The sequence below is a fragment of the Dasypus novemcinctus genome, chromosome 13 (genome assembly GCF_030445035.2).
Source record: "Dasypus novemcinctus isolate mDasNov1 chromosome 13, mDasNov1.1.hap2, whole genome shotgun sequence".
NCBI classification, from domain to species: domain Eukaryota; kingdom Metazoa; phylum Chordata; class Mammalia; order Cingulata; family Dasypodidae; genus Dasypus; species Dasypus novemcinctus.
In genome coordinates this window covers 28,396,232-28,413,978 of record NC_080685.1, presented here as the reverse complement: position 1 = coordinate 28,413,978, position 17,747 = coordinate 28,396,232, and positions in this window count along the sequence as shown.

Below are 17,747 nucleotides of genomic sequence, written 5' to 3'. Positions count from 1 at the left end.
TTAAAGGACTCCAGTCATCCAGAATAAAGTCCAAACTAATTCATTCATACTTTACCTGGAGTAACATCTTGAAGAGATCTTATTTACAATGAGTCCAAACCACCAGAATGTGGACCAACACCAAGAATGTGTCCAAACTTGGGTACATAATGCAATCCAGCACAGTAGCTGTCATAAATTGATATTTTCTGGGGAGTTGGAGGAGGGGACATGAAGAAAGCTGGCACATTATGTATAGCACAGAGGCTATTTTCACAACCTTAATAGAGGTCTTTTAAAGAACCTGGACCTCTGTTGGGAGAGGGAAAGTGAAAAGGCTTGCTAAATTTATTGCCCTCCACCCTCCAACCAGTGGTGTACTGATAAATAGGTTCTCTGAGGGGGTAAAAGAAGCCCTGTTTTTATGTAGTGTTTGCTGATTTCCGTGGTGTAACTTCCCCCACCCATACTACCATTGAACTCCTAATGGTTTAACAACAGGCTTGCAAAATTTCTGAACATTTAGTAGTCAGTTCTCATGACTCTCTGCTTTAGCACACCAACGGAACTTTTTGGAGGCTCCAGGGCTAATGAACTAAGTATCTTCTATGCCTCTCCCAATGTCCACTACTCCTAGTTTCCCTCAGGAGTTTTAAGCAGAGGGAATGAGCAGAGTACATTCCTTGTAGTTCTGGTGGCTGGTGTCTAGTATTTACTTCATGGCATTTTATTAAACTTTCATTGCATGCTGACTGGGACAGACGTTATGTGTAAGAGGTGAAGATACAGAGTTGACTGAGGCACAACCTGTTTCCAAAAGAGTTCACAGCTCTGTGTGGCAGATGGTTGTACTGACAATCAGGATCCACTATAATCTGTGCTCATTTTAAGTTAGGCACAAGGTACTCCATTTTTTCAGGGAAGGACACTTGTCTCAGCAGGGGCCATAGAGGATCATGGAAGCCTTCCTGGAAAAGATATTACTGAAGCAAATCTGAAGGATGATAGATTCAGACCAGGGACCTTGATCCTTCCACACTACACTGTCTTTCCTCCTTCCTTCTCCCTTCAGTAAAAATTCTCTCTTTTGAGATGGTCTGCATTTTCAGACCAGCCTTGCCTCCTCCCCAGGAGCCCCTGAAGCCTTCCGTTCTCCTTTTGTTGGCTATATGATAAAATTGCCTCCTCTATGCTCCTTACCCCTCTTCCAGAGAGTAATTTCAGGCAGATTTAAAGGACCATGATAACTCTTTTCAGATCCGTGTCTCCAAGTAATAAAATGTAACAATAGCAGAAATGACAACCACTACAACTATTTCCCAAGATGTGCTTCACAAAAATCACAGATTTATCTACTGGGCTCCTTCTCTGGTTATTGTCTGGTGGTCCCTGAGCCCTTGGTTCTACTCATTTCCAGCTGGGCTTCAAGATTCCTTCTGAAGCTAGGAAGAACTCCATAGTGTGTTTGGAGTAGGGGGAGAATTCAAGATCCTTGCTTTATACAAGCAAAGCTTTAGACTAAAATTAATTCAACTCTTAGCATTCCCAAGCTTCTGAAGAGGTTTATATCTGGGGAAAGATATTATAATCTTAAAATCTTAAGAGCAGGGCTGACTTGTAAAGATTGAAGGCCAAGAGCAAGAACAAATTACAGGAGTTGGAGAAGGAAAGAACTGCCCTGGCTTCTGCTTCCGGCGTCTCTCTACCTTCAAATCCTGCAGTCACCTGGCAGTGACCACTCTGGCCTTGTCTCCACAGCTGGGCATTGTCTCCAGGAGACTGGGGACAAGTTGAGTGCAGAGGGAAGGTCTTAGAGGACCTTCTGGGTTTATTGGAAGTATAGACATGGATTTTTAACCCTTAACAAATTATCCCTTTAGAGTTTTTATTACTCATTTTCCTTTCAATTTGCTGATGATATTTTCTGTGGTTTCATTTCACCTGCTTATAAGGAGGAGGATATTGTAAGGTTAATGGGTTTAAAGAGACCTGGATATATAGGAGGGGGATGAAGAATAGGGGATAGTAGAGGGAAATTTAAGAAAACTAGATGAAGATAAATACACCTTTGCATTGTTCTCCACCCTTCATGGAAGTCTCTAACTCCCAGTGTCCTGGAATTCAGTGAGACTTTTCCTTTTATCTCCCTATAGCAACCGAAAGTCCATAGAGAACCCCAGAAACACCAGTGGTAGTGGCTTCTGTCAGACATATAAATGGATGCTCCAAGGATCATCTTACAAAAGAGGTGGAAATTCTAGTCAGTATACACCTGCAAAGCTGACATGAGGCTATGTGGAGATTGGCATCCTTTTGTGGAAATGAGAGAATGTAGAGAAATGGAATTAGGGATGCAAAGAATGAGAGAGAGTCAGAGGTAAAGCAAGAGAAGAACAAAGTTAAAATACTGTTAATTAAAATTTGACAGAGAAAAAGTGCGTTGGTCAAGAGGAGATAGAGTGAACAACCCATGATACTAGATGGAATGTTAGATATAAAAGGACCCATGAAATCCCCTCTTCAATATGATGCAAATTATAGAAAGCAAAATCAAGTCGCAAGTGATTCAAGAGGTATCTGGTAAAATTGGATCTAGAACTTAGGTTTTATATCTCCTTGTCCATTATTCCTTCTCTGCTATCACTTTGAGAAGGAGGAGGATGATTTGTGAAGGAAAAGCTTCTTACCTTTAGACAAAAACATGAGAAGGTATCAGAGTCACTGAGCCAAAGAGTTGAGTTTTACCCTTGATACTAGGACAACTAATGGCAACAATTTTAAAAAACTGACTATTGAATTTGATCATTATTTATACCTTTTTATATACACCTTTTTATTTTGGCAATGAGCATGGGCATTTAATCCACCAGCGACTCCTTCCCCTTCCTCCATGAGTAAGTAGGATCAGATTGCAGACTCTTGATGCAAGACATAGATAGAGAAGTAACCCAAGAGAACTGAAGAAGTGGAGAAATGCCTCAGTCAAGTACAGGATAGCAGACCCAAAGAGGAACATTTTCCTGATCACCTGGAGGTCACCCAGTTCTACCTCCATGAAGTAGGAGTACCACATTGACAGGCATTGTAAAGGTTGACCAGCACTTGGTTGAACCTGTATGGTGCCTGGGATTCCAATTTCTGCGCAGGTGCTCTAGTTTTGGGCCAGTAGAGGGTTTTAGGAAATTCTCTCTGACTCTTCTGATTTGCACAGTTATCATACGTTCCCCCTCTGAACGCCTGCGTGAGCAGCAGCCCTTGAAGCAAATGCAGAATGCGTTCTTGGCTCCTCAGACTTTCTATTCTATGGAATAAACATCCCCACTCCATTTATCATTTCTTACATGGCATATTTTCCTGATTCCAGGCCATTTCTATTGATTTCTCCTGAATAGGTGAACTGTGCACATGTCCTTCTTACAGCACAGGATGATCCCAGATCACTGATGGGGCAGCTCAAGGAAGATACAGGACATTTCTGTGCTAATTCAGATAAAATACTTTTTGTCAACCATTGTCAATGGAAGTTCTCCTGGCCCGGTCATCTTGGCAGCGAGAAAGATGGGACTATTTTAGTCTGAGATTTAAGAAGGGATAAGAGGAGACAGCAATCCCCCCTGTGAGAATTTGGGCTAACTTCCTTCACTTAGTATCGCCACCTTCAGTGGAGAAAGCTGTGCCATTGAGGCAGCTAACAGTGCTTGTCTCCTGTTTCTGGCAGGCTTTAAGCAATCCAAGAAGGATGTCCTATCAGCAGCAAAACCAATGCCACCCCTACCAAAGATTCCTAAGCCCTGCCTTCCCAAGGGGCCTGAGCCCTGCCCTCTTCCCCCAGGCAGCAGACATGGCCTTGCCCCTGGCAGCAAACTTGCCCCCCTGTGCAGTTTTCCCCATGCCAGCAGGAATACGTACCAAAGCAGAAGTGACATGTGTGAAGCCATTCTTCCTTAAATCTGGACGTGAAGCTGCTGAGTCCTCTCTCTACCCACCTTAGGCTCTGTCCTATGGGAAATACCACACAGCCTCAGGAGAAACTACCTTTAAACTGCCTGAAGGAGAATGTTATCTTCACATGCTATAGGCTTTCCGGCACCCAATTAAGTGATTCCTCTTTGGCCTAAATTATGGGGAAGAAAAAAATGATAGAACAGGAGTTGGAAAGAAGTAACATGCTCTTAAGTCATTCTGTAGGGCCTAGACCCATCATTTCTTTTCATCCATCATCCAGTGCTGTCAAGTCAGGCTTTTCAGCCAGCTGCTGCCTCCTGTTGATGGAGGAAATCATTAGAATGACACATGTCCTTCTTCAGTTCCATGCTGCCCTGCCTCTACCCCTTGCCCCTACCTTTTCATGAGGTTTTGAGAAGAACCCATTTTTAGAAATTAAAATAAGAAAACTGTCATAAATGAATGGAAACTTCCAAGAATTTTCTCAATGTCCATTCTTTGCTGTTAAGTCAATTCAGTCTTCAGTTTCATTTTCTGATACTTCTTAATTAGCAGGTAAATGATTTCCCTGGGTCTCCTGCTGCCAACTTTGGTTCTTCCAAAGCCTGTGACGCTGTCTTCTGTTTTATCCTCTCATTCAATAGAAACAGCTGTTCTTGAGAGTCCCTGACTCTGTCACTTATTGGTACTGGGATTGAGGCAGATTTCCCTATTCCCCTGCCATGATTCTCTGTCCTGACCCCACAGTGCTTCCAAGCTGCCCTCTCTAATCCAGTTTGGTTTCTGGACCCTCCCCTCTCTCTTAAGGAAGTCCTCCCTAAGCAGTGCATCCAGGAGACTGGTGCTGGCAAGGGGGCACTGAGAGATAGTGGAGACTTAGGAGCTCAAGGAGTTTGGCTGCTGGGGCCGGGCCTGACCTGTGAGCCTAATCCTACCTGTCCTCGGAGGTTCCTGGAGCCAGATCTCTGTGGATTCTGCTGAGACAAACGCCAACAGTGAGCGATTTCAAGGACTGGAGAAAGTTCTGGGATTTTGAGTTAGGAAATTTTGAAGATTTATTTCTGTTCTTCTTTAGAATTACTTGATAGTGTGTATGGTGTCCTCTCAAACAAACACCACTGAACATCTTTTGTGTGCCAGGCAATGGACCTTACCTGGGGATACAAGTGAAGCCACAAGTGGTTGCTGTTGTCAGGGTGGCAGACACCTGAAGAACAAAGCCGGTCCTCATGAACCTGCTGAGTTAGCTGAAGACAACTGTGTTGCTGACAGTGACCTGGGCCAAGGGAGCAGCACCTTCAGACCCAGCTGTCTGAACACTCCTGGGTCTCTCTGGAGCAAGGAATGAGACTTGTATGTGCAGTTCCAGGGGCAGAAGTAGGTGAGTGAGGACATTTCAGAAAAGAGAGCTGTCCAGCACTAAAGTACAATCTGCAAAACTCGGAGTTTTCTCTCAGTGCACTGGGTACTTCCCAGAAGTGATTCTTCGGGCTGAGGAAGATCAAAGACCAGTCAATTGATAGATAAAATCTGTGTTGAGGCAATTCTAACCTAGGTGACACATTAAAGGCTATCTCCTCCTGGGAGTCTTCTAAACCTTCCTGATTGGGGTCTGTGATCCCATTTCTATTTTCTTTTGTTCTTGTGAGTTACTGTTCTAGTCCATCTTTATTATTCTTGCCTAATCTCCAATCAGCTCCACCAAGAGCCTTGTTGATTTTCTCCAGGAAAGACATTATACCTGGAAGAGAGACCCAGGCACTAAACCACAAGTACAAGGACAGTAACTGCTGGATTATGGTTAGGATGGTTCAGTGCCTTTCTTAAGTTCCTGTGTTTTTCACAGTGACCTGATCCCAGAATTAAGTTGAGACATAAGAGACTGATATCTCTGCAGCTTTCTAGTGCTTGAGGGCTGCACTAATCTCTACAGTTGTCCCAGTCCTATTACACTTTTTATTTTAGAATGATTTGAAATTTACAGAAACATTTCCAAGGTAGAGTTCCCATCCATATCACACCCAGTTTCCCTTGTTGTTAACATGTTACATTACTATGGTGCTTTTGTCACAACTAAATAAATCAATCTCGATACATTTTTATTAACTGAAGTCCATGCTTTATTTAGATTTCCTTAGGCTTTACTTAAGAGAGAGTCGTTTTTCTCTTCCCCTGTTCTCTTTCTGTACTCTACATCTCCATTCCACACTCTCCAGACTGATTTATGGTGCACCTGGCAGAGGGTTGTGTATGTGTCCATGGTCATTGGCGAAATGAAGAGTCGGAAATAAAGACCAAAGGTAATAGTCAGTAGAAAATCACAGCCATCATCTGTCCATGTATCCAAAACACTGAGCTCTTCATTTCAGTCACAGGTCTGATGCCCTGTCATGCTTGGGACAGGGGCAGGAAACTTTATCAAAAGAAATGATCTGTGTGACAAAGAAATAAGAGGGATTAAAAGGGAGCTATGAAAAGAAAGTTCCAGTGCCAGTTTTACCACAAACACTTGCATGGCCTAGGATCTGGTTTTATGCATCTATGACCGTCACTGCATTGAAAGCCAGGGCTCACACATCACTGGTCACTTGTCACATTTCATCTGCTCTTAAAGACAGTTGGTAATAGTATTTCTAAAACTATTTTTCTGCTGGTTCTCTGGATTTTATAATCTCTGACTCCAGGCTTGCAATCAGGATACCACATTACATTTGGTTGTCAGGTCTCCTTAAGGTCTCCTTAGGGTCCTGTAGATTGTGACTGTTTCTCAGACTTTCCTTGTTTTTTTTATTTTTTATTTTTTATTACCTTGGTAGTTTTGAAACCTACTGGCCAATTGTTTTATAGGATGTTTTTCAATTTGGGTTGGTCTGATGTTTTTCTCAGAATTTATCAGGAATTATGGTTTTTTTGGAAGAAGACAAAGGAGATAAAGTGCCATTCTCATGACATCCTATCAATGGTAAAAGCCATCAACATGACTTATCACCATTAATGTTAACCTTGATCAGGTTTCTTCATTATAAAGCTACTCCTATTTTCTCCTTTTTCATACTCTGCCCTTTGGAAGGAAGTAACTATGTGCAACCCACACTTAAACTGTAGAGAGTTATAGTCCCCTTCTTTTAGAGTAGAGTATCTACCTAAATTATTTGGGCTTATTCTGCACAAAATGTTTATTTCCTTTCCGATTTTAAAATTTATTCTATGATATATTTGTATCACTATTGATTTAGCAATATTTATTTTTTCCTTTGGGTTATAACAGAATACTACTTTATTTATTTTGTGGCTCAGGTTTTTCCAGTTTTGGCCATTGAGAGTTCTTTCATACCCTTTGATATACCTCCATCACTGTATGTGCATATGTGTGTGTTGAGCAGTTCCTTACATTCTGGCACTATAGCATGCTCCAGGGTCATCTTGAATATTCCCTCCCCCAGCCCTAGGATCAGGCATTTCTCCAAGGAGGACTGGTTCCTTTTATTGAAAAGTGGTGTTAGAAACCAATGTCTGACCATTGGATGTGTTTGTTTCTACTGAGGTATTGCAGTTTCCATACTTGATCAGGTGACAAATCAAGAAAGTATATGTGTGTATACTAATCCATATATGTATATTTCCATATGTATCCATCTTTATCTATATTAAGCTAAATATAAGTTCATACTGATATGTCTAACTCTAGTCCAATACAACTTTTAGGCTCCCTGCCTTGCCTGTCAGTGTGAAATCTTTGCTGCCTAATGTTTTTCCTGCAGTTGATCAGCTGGTTCATCTCAAATTGGACCCCTCAAGAAACAGCTGGGATAGGACAGAATCACAAGTTCTCATTTCCTTGTTGGATCCCTGTTGTACCTTTTTCTGTTCCTCTTCTTTTATCATCACCTTGTATATTTCTCAATACAGGACTTCTGCAAGGCTCTTGTCTTCCCTGTCCCTACTTGTATTTCCCCTTTCTCTTGTACTTCTAGAGACCAGCAAGGATCCCCAAAAATAAAAAAAAAATGCATTTCTTTTATATTTCGTGAATAGTAAACATTTCTATTGGAAGAAATTATCTTTGAGACTCTGAAAACAGAATTTTCTTAAATGAAATGAAAACTCTCAACAATGTTGTATGACTTTCACATCCCTCACTCCCATCTCTGTTTGTCTCTATTATCCTGAACTTAGCTGCTGCTTAACCCTTGTGGTCAATAGAAAATTGCTTTCCTTTTGCTTCCCAATAAAAATATCTACCCTAAACCCTGCTTACTCATTGCCCAATTAATGCCCTCCCTGAGGGTTTACTCTTGGGGCCACATAGGATTGGGAGAAAGGTTCTGCACAGAGCTAGAGAACGTGAGTGGGGAATTGTGGAAAGACCCTAGGGCTAGGAAGAGGGACAGTGGACTGAGGAGGAGGTTCTCCCCAAAGTGCCCACCTGACTCCTCTTAGAGCACCAAAGCCCAGTTCCAGTCCCAGTTTTTCAAAATAATCCTCAGGTAAGACCCCACAGAAAGGGCAAGTGGGGGTGTTGATGATGGTGCCTCTAACACCAGGGCTTCAGTGTGGGATGAGCAACTAGCTAGGACTTTAGGCCTCCCATTTACTCTGAAAGCACTTATTCCTGAGGGAAATCCTGAGATAAAAGTCTAAGTTTAAGAAACTTCTTTCTCTGTGTATCGATAGATAAAACTGTGTCTTTAAAAATTAAATCTATCTCTCTGAAAGAAGACTCCCCCCATTTCATTCTCCCTACCTGGCCCCAGGTCCTTCCCCCAGGAATTGGTCCTCTATATGAATGATGGAGGAAGTTCTGCCTCAGAAGCCACCCAGCACACCCACAAGGTCTGTGATGTTGACTGAAGAGAAGTTACGGCTTGTCAGTGATGGGCAAATTTAATGGAAGAAAATGGAGAAGTAGACAATCTCAGAGGAGTGGGGCGTGAATTCAATCTTTTGTGGGTTAAGGCAAAAGGTGTATATTGTAGTGTGAACAACCATGTGGGATAGGAAGGGCAGGACAAGGGATGGAGATGCAGGCAGCTGCAGTGTCTTCTCTATGTATGTGGAGACCGTGGTTTCTGCATATAACTTAATGTAAGTTAGGAAAATTCTCTTGGAAGTTGCTAGATCAGGGACTTAGCCTGATATAGATAATATCAGGGTGAAAAGAATAAAAGAATTTTCTTTCAAGATCATGAAGTCCCCCTCACAATTATTTTGATGTATCCGAGGGCAGAGGTGAAGTGAGTGCATGGAAATTTCCTCCAGGAACATCAGAGCAATCCCCAACAGACATAATCCTCTCTTTGACAGTTTCTTGTTCCTTCTCTCTTCCTTGTATTATTCCACTTCCAGTCTCTCTTCATCTCATTTTGCAATTGTCTCACTAATTCCGAGGGTGACTTTTAAAATACCCCAGTTTATTGGCCAGATGAAGCAAGCCCTATAGAAGATGAAGATGTGCCAACTCATAGTTAAACATTTCAAAGTCTGAAGAAATGTGTATTAACCCACTGTGTCCTATAGTTCATTTATCATACTGTTCAAGTTCTCTGTTTCTTTATTGATCCTCTTTCTAGATGTATTATATATTGATGATACCAGTGTATTAAAGATTCCAACTATTATTGTAGAGACATGTATTTTCCCCTTCAGATTTGCCAGGGTTTGCCTTTTGTATTTTGGAGCACCATGGTCAGGTGCATAAATATTCATGACTGCTATTTTTTCTTCTTGTATTGCCTCTTTCATTCATTCACAAATAATGTCCTTCTTTGTCTCTTTTAACAGTTCTGCATTTAACATCTATCTTGTCTAATATTAGTATAACTACTCAGCTCTATTTGGTTACTGTTTGCATGGAATACCTTTTTCAAGCCTTTCCTTTTCAATTGTTTATGTCATTGGGTTAAGTGAGTCTCGTCTCGACAACATATAGATTGATCATATTTTTTTACTCTAATCTGCCTCTGTGTCTTTTGATTGGGGAGTTTAATCCATTAACGTTGAATGTTATTCCTGTAAAGGCAATACTTAATGTCAACCATTTTATCCTTAGGTTTTTATATATCATATCTTATTTTTGTTTCTATTTTTACCCTTTAAGTTACCCTTTTGTTCATCTTCACTTCTACAATCTCCCCCAAGCCTATCTCTTCTGTCTTTTCCTTTTAGCCTGCAGAACTCCCTTTAGTATTTCTTGTAGGGTTGGTCTCTTCTTAATGAATTCTCTCAGTTTCTATTTATCAGCTCTCCTTCATTTGTGAAGGACAATTTTGCAGGATAAAGAATTCTTAGCCTGCAGGTTTTCTCTTTCATATGTATATCATACCATTGCCTTCCTGCTTATGTGGTTTCTGTCAGGAATTTGACACTTAGTCTCAATGAGTATCTTTTTTTTCTCAGTGAAAAGGTGTTTTATTGTGATTGCACAAGTAAGGAATTGGAAGAAACTTCCCTAAACCAGTTCAAAGTGAAAATGGAAGCTAGGATTTTTTTTTTTGGTGTATGTTGAATTGCTTTTTTTCTTGCTGTTTTCAGCATTCTCTCTTTGGCATTGACCTTCTGATTATTATGCATCTTGGAGTAGTTCTATTCAGATTTATTCTGTTTGGAATATGTTGCACTTCTTGGACATGTATATTTATACCTTTCATAAGAGCTGGGAAATTTTTGGCCATAATGTCTTCAGATAATCTTTCTGCCCCCTTTCCTTTCTTTTCTCCTTTTGGGACACCCATGAAATATATGTTTGTGTGCTTTATGCTGCCATTTAATTCCCTGAGATTCTGCTCAATTTTTTGTTCCATTCTTATCTATATCAGTTCTTAAGTCCATAAGATTTCAGATGTCTTGTCTTCTAGTTCACTGATCTCTCTCTGCCTGTTAATATCTGCTGTTGTATGTCTCTAGTGTATTTCCAATATTATTTATCAATATTCATTCCTACAAGTTCTGTAATTTTTCTTTGCATGCTTTAAAATTCTTCTTTATACTCACCCAGTGTCTTCTTAATATCCTTTATCTCTTTAGTCATATTTTCCTTCATCTCTGATTTTGGAGATTTGTTTGAACTTCTTTGACTAGTTGTACCAAATTCTGTGTCTCCTCTGACTTTTTAATTTGTTCCTTTTACCTTTTACTGCACCATATTTTCCTCTTTCTTAGGTTGGCTTGTAATTTTTTTTTGCTGATGTCTAGGCTTCTGATTAGCCTGACAAGTTTACTCTGATGGTCAGTTTCTCTAGTCTGAAGTTTTATTGTTGATTGCCTGTGTGTTAAGTCTCTTTTACACTTTGTTAAACTTATTCTACATCTTTAGAATTGCCCATGTTTAATTGATTAAAACAGGGCCAGGGAACTGTGAAGGGGCACAGAACAGTTCCACAGGGCCCTGGGAAGAGGTCAGGAAACAGACAAAAGCCTTTTTTAAAAGGCTCCCCAAAGGTGCACTTCCCTTGCCTGCCCAGTAGACGGCACTCTTTGGCAAATCTTTCCCCGCAGCTTTAACGAGGGAGTGTATTTTTTTCAACCTCCACTAGGCGGTGTTGAAACAGTGGTCACAGAGGATCCCGGTTCTCTGCAGGGTAGAGCCAGGACCCAGAAATCAAAAATTGCGAGTCAGAAGCCACACTCAGCCCTCAACTGCATCCCCATACCTCGTTCCGAGGGAGGAAGGCCTTCATGCCCCTTTCCATCCAAGGTAGCCGCCAATGACCATACCCAAGGCAAGCCTCAGAGGTAGGGGATGGGCACTTGCTGCTGCCATGGCGAGCCTCGCTCAGTTTTTTTGCCACAACTTTTCGGTCTCCCTGCCCTGTTCTTTCTTGGATGCTGTACAGTGCTCCCCCGGCCTCCAAGGCCCCAGAACCATTGTTTAACACAGTTTCTGTCTGTCTACTAGCTGCTTTTGTGCAGTGTGTCCTGTAGCTCTCTATTCCATCGTCTTCCTCTGCCACTCCCCCTGCATCTCCCAAAATCTAGTATTATTTTTTTCTGGGACATCCTAGGCATTCTTTGTGTCTTTTCCCCTGTTACTGAAGTTTGGTCATAACCATGCCTAGAGCTCATTAGTTATTTTTCCTAGGAATATCTTTCTTTTGAAAGTAATCATTTGGGAATGACTTTAGAGATTATCAGTTTTGCCCACCAATTCTCACTGTGTCATTGAGAAGGGAATTGATGTGTACAAAGACCCAGACAAAGTCAGAAGCAGGATGAAGACTAGACTTGAGGTCCATAGTACTCTTAGTGACCTTGTAATGCTTTATTTATGATTTTACTTTATTTATTTTTTATTTTTTTTCAAACATTTATTTTTATTTATTTAATTCCCTTCCCCTCTCCCGGTTGTCTGTTTTCTGTGTCTTTTTGCTGCATCTTGTTTCTTTGTCCGCTTCTGTTGTCGTCAGCGGCACAGGAAGTGTGGGCGGCGCCATTCCTGGGCAGGCTGCACTTTCCTTCGCGCTGGGTGGCTCTCCTTACGGATGCACTCCTTGCGCGTGGGGCTCCCCTACGCGGGGGACACCACTGCGCATGGGCCAGCTCCACACGGGTCAAGGAGGCCCGGGGTTTGAACCGCGGACCTCCCATGTGGTAGACAGATGCCCTAACCACTGGGCCAAAGTCCGTTTCCCTATTTATGATTTTAATATAGAGAACTTTTTTCTTTCAGCAAGTGTTTTTGTGAAAATTTACCGTATTTGGCACTTTGGATACTAAAAAATAATTTGGACAACGGAATTTACTCCATGAAACTAAAATCGAATAGCTAGAGTACAATGCAGAAAGTGATCATCATGAAGTTATAAGGGCAAATAAAATGCTGGGGCAGTTTGGGAAGACAGAGGTGATTTCTAGAAGGCTTCCTTTAGAAAAGACTCCCCAAAGTATCCTATGAGGTGAGCTACAATGGACATGCAGTACGTGAACAAGTAGGAACGTGGAGGAAACCGTTTGAGGCAGACAGAAGTGTGTGAGTGAAGCTAGAAGTGGGATCACATGGGGCTCCAGAGAGATAGGTAGATTTAACCTACAGGTGGCAAGCCTTTCTACTTATCAGAAATGATCAGGCAGATTGAAATTGTGTTCTTTTCCCGAATCAAATCACATTTCCATATGGTACAATATTATGGCTTCACATTCCTCCTAGGTGCTGGTTGCTGTGCTGTGCCTGGGTCTTAGGATGTATCAGGAAGAAAAGCACAAGGAAGGCCCTGCTCAAGTGAAGTAGATAAAGGTGCTGTTAGGTTCCTCCACTTCAAATTCCCAGAAATCATCAAAGTTTTCTTTGGGGCAAAGAAGAGGGGGATTATTTGCTTCTTAAGGGACCAGAAGGGGCACTGAATGTGATTTCTTATGTTAATCCTTGTTTAATTAAGTAATATTAATCTTGCTCTGGATCCAGCCACCTTTGAAGCACGAGTTCCCTGCAGCAGAAGTAACCCTGTACTGTAGCCCCTCAACCTCAGCAGAGCAGGTAAAACAGCCCTGCCAACCTTCACCTCAGGAAACTTGTGTACCCAAAACAAAGGAGCCCCACCACCAAGATGCCTGAGCCCTGCCTCCCAAAGTGCCTGGACCCTGCTCCCCAAGGTGCCTGGGCCCTGCTCCCCAAGGTGCCTGAGCCCTGCTCCCCAAGGCGCCTGGGCCCTGCTCCCCAAGGTGCCTGAGCCCTGCTCCCCAAGATGCCTGGGCCCTGCTCCCCAAGGTGCCTGAGCCCTGCCTCCCAAGGTGCCTGAGCCTTGACCCACAATAGTCACTCCAGTGGCAACGCAGCGGAAGACCAAGCAGGAGTAAAGTGTCTTCAGCCATGCCCTTAAGGAGTCAACATGGGATGCCGAACCCTCTTTCCCACTCTGCTTATGAGTGACATTTGCTTGTTGACCTTGCAATTAGCATGTTGTCACCCTGAGTCACAGTCCCTTCCTCATTCACACCCTAGAAACATGAAACACATGCTGTAAAAGTTTCCATGCCACATACTCTGGGCCTCTGAGCGTCTGAGCCTTTGAATTAGGCAGGGAGGTTCTAAATCCTGAACTGAGCAGTTTTTGACTGCTCAGGATTCATTTGAAGTAGAACTTAAAGTGAAAACGAACGAAACAGATGTGTTCTTCCTCCATTAAACTGACTTGCAGCTCTGATTCTGACTGTGTGTCGTTGTGTGACCTGCATTCTTCATTCCTTTCCTTCCTGAAGCAGGGGCTGTGCACAGGGGCATGCTGCTGAGGAGGGGCTTTGTTCAGAAGGCATCTGGTCCTGGCACTGGGTGAAGGGCAGGCACTGCTGAGCACTAGGCTGGCCATGCCACCCGGAGGCTGGTGCTTGGGGAATCCTGGACTGGAGCAGAGATGTCCTGTTGCCACAGTGAGTCACGACTGAGTTTAGTTGGTGCCTACCCTAGAGGGTTCACTCCCTAGCCCTGAGCACTCTGCCCCCAAGTCTGGTTTCCAAATTGCTTTCTTGCTCTGCCAATTCCTGTTCATTTCAGAGGAATATTGCTCTTACATCTGCATCTGATTATCTGCTCTTCCTCCCTCTCATTTATTCCTCATTCCCACAACTCAGATATCCAGAAATAGCCAGAGACTCAACCCTCTGCTTCTGTTTTCTCAATCAATCCTCTCCATACTCAGAGGGCACCCTCTGTGTCAGGAGAGGAGCAGGGGGAGTCACAGTGGCAGCCCCTGGGGAGCTGACAGCACCTTTGAGAGATGCACTTCACTCCCTACCCACACCTCATACAAATACACAAACACACATATGCACCATGCACACCAGATCTGGAGTCCCTGAGAAAGTAACACACAAAAGCTGAGCCACAGGAGTCCCCAGGTTGGCTACTGTTTACTTCACACATAGTGTGTAGGGAACCACAGGAAGAGAGGACCAGAAAGTACCTGTTCAGAGTCAAATGAATCAGGAAAATTATCAACAGTACATTCATACATACATATATATATATATATATTATATACACACAAAGACACATACATATATAATATATTCATACTTAATGTAATATATAGTCCTATGTTTTCAATATATTCAACATAGTTAAATTATATATAAAGTATATTATTGCTGATTATGTCACTGGGAGACAAAATAATTGTTCTACAGCAGTATAAAAAGGAACAAAATTTTCCTCAGGTTGGAAAGTAAATAAAGAACATAATTGCTTGTATAACTCAAGCAATTATGATACTTTTGATCATGACTTTTTTTAAAGATTTATTTTATTTCTCTCCCCACCGCCCCGCCCCGCTCCAGTTGTCTGTTCTCTGTGTCTATCTGCTGCGTGTTCTTCTTTGTCCGCTTCTGTTGTTGTCAGCGGCATGGGGATCTGTGTTTCTTTTTGTTGCATCATCTTGTTGTGTCAGCTCACCATGTGTGCGGCACCATTCCTGGGCGGGCTGCACTTTCTTTCGCACTGGGGGGCTCTCCTTACGGGGCTCACTCCTTGTGCATGGGGCTCTTCTATGGGGGGGACACCCCTGCATGGCAGGGCATTCCTTGCGCACATCGGCACTGAGCGTGGGCCAGCTCCACAAGGGTCAAGGAGGCCCAGGGTTTGAACTGCAGACCTCCCATGTGGTGGACAGATGCCCTAACCACTGGGCCAAGTCCACTTCCCTTAATTGCATTCTTTAAAATTACAAAGACTATCTGAAAAATGTTTATTATAAAAGTCTTATTATCCTAAATGTCTTCTTGTTTAATTGGCACTTAAAGTCTATTATCACATCCAAGCATACAGTGTCCACCAGCACCAAAACCATCCTACTGAACAATGTTCAAATCATGCTGTATTTATTAGTTAGCACAGGCTAGCTACTATAATCAACGTCTCCTAAAATTTTGTGGCTCAGTCCAATAAAAGCTATTTTTTGCTCTGTCCAAGTGTAATGTGGGTTGGCAAGGTCTTCGCTCCATACTGTCACAGAGTGAAATGTGCTCCTTCCCACATATGCTCTCATCATTTTGAATGTCTTGCACCCTGAATTCAAGGACAGGAAAATAGACTGAGTGTGCAGGAGACTCATACATTCCATAACTTCTTACTGGCTTGATTAGAACTTGGTCACATGGTCCTACCTAATTTACAGAGTTAAGAAATGTAGTTAATTAGAGTGCCCACAAAGAAGAGCAAAGCACAGATATTAGTGAGTTTTTCAATCCTTTGCTACAATCCAGTCTTCTGCCTGTCTGGTCCTCCAACATCCATTTACTCCTTTTACCACAATCACTACATCTCCAAGTAGGAACCCCATAATCCCATCCAGCTCAAAATCCAGACTTTCTGGATTTTGAGATATGGCCATTTCAGTCTGGCTTCTTTAACTTGGCATAATGTTTTCAAGGTCAATGCATGTTGTAGCATGTATCAGTACTTCATACCTTTTTATTGCCAATTTATTCACCCATTCTGTGGGCTATATCACATTTTATTCATCCATTCATAAGTTGATGAGCATTTTGGTCATTTCCAACTTGTGCCTCTTATGAATAATGCTGCTATGAATGTTAATGTACAAGTTTTTGTGTGAAAATATGTTTTCAGTTCTCTTGGGTATACACTTGGGAGTGGAATTAGAGAGTCATACGGTAACACTATGTTTAACTTTTTGAGGAACTGCAAAATATTTCTCAAAGTGGCTGCACCTTTTTACCTTCCCACCAGAAATGTTGGAGAGTTCCAATTTCTACACTTCCTCAATAAGATTTTATTGCTTGACTTTTAAAATTATATTCATTGTAGTGGACATGGAGTGTTATTTCATTATTGCACTAATTTGCATTTCCCTAATGACTAATGATGGTAGGTATCTTTTCATGTGCTTATTGTTCATTTGTATAGATTCTTTGAGGAACTGTCCATTAAAATCCTTTGCCCACTTTAAAAATTGGAAATTTTAAAAAATTTTACTATTGAGTATAAGTCCTTAATCAGATAGATGCTTTGGAAATATTTTCACCCATTCTGTGGGCTATCTTTTCACTCTCTTGATGGTTTCTTTTGAAGCACAATTAAAAAATTTTTTTTTGATAGGTCCAACTTATCAAAAATTATGTTTCTGTTGTGATAATAAGAAACCATTGCTGAATTCAAGGTCATGATTATTTATCCCTATGTCTTCCTCTAAGAGTGTTAGAGTTTGCAAACATTCATTTAGGTCTATGAGGCATTTTGAGTAAATTTTTGTGTATAGTGTGATATTGGGGTTCAATGCTATTCTTTTGTATGTGAATACCCTGTTGGCCCAGCAGTACATGTTGACAAGGCTATTCATTCCCATTAAATTTTTCTGACATACTTGATGATAATAAATTAACCATAAACGTAAGGATTTGTTCCTGGACTTTCAATTCTATTCCATTGGTCAATGTACCTCCTTATGACAGTATCACACTGTAGCTTTGTAACAAACATTGATATTGGGAACTCTGAGTCCTCCAGCTTTGTTCTTTTTCAAGATAATTTTGGCTATTCTGAGTCACTTTTGTTTTCATATGAACTTGAGGATTAGTTTGTTACTTTCTGCAAACTGGCAGCTTGGATTTTGATAGGGACTGCATTGAATTTGCACATCCTTTTTGGGATTATTGTCATTTTAACAATATTACATCTTCCAATTCATGAAAACATGATGCCTTTTCACTTAGAGATTCTCTTTAATTTCTTTTAATGATATTTTATAGCTTTTAGTATATATCTTGCACTTCTCTCATTGAGCTTAATACTGAATATTTTATTCTTTTTGATGCTATTGTAAATGAAATTGTATTACTTGCACTTTCAGATATCATTACTTATGTATAGGAATATA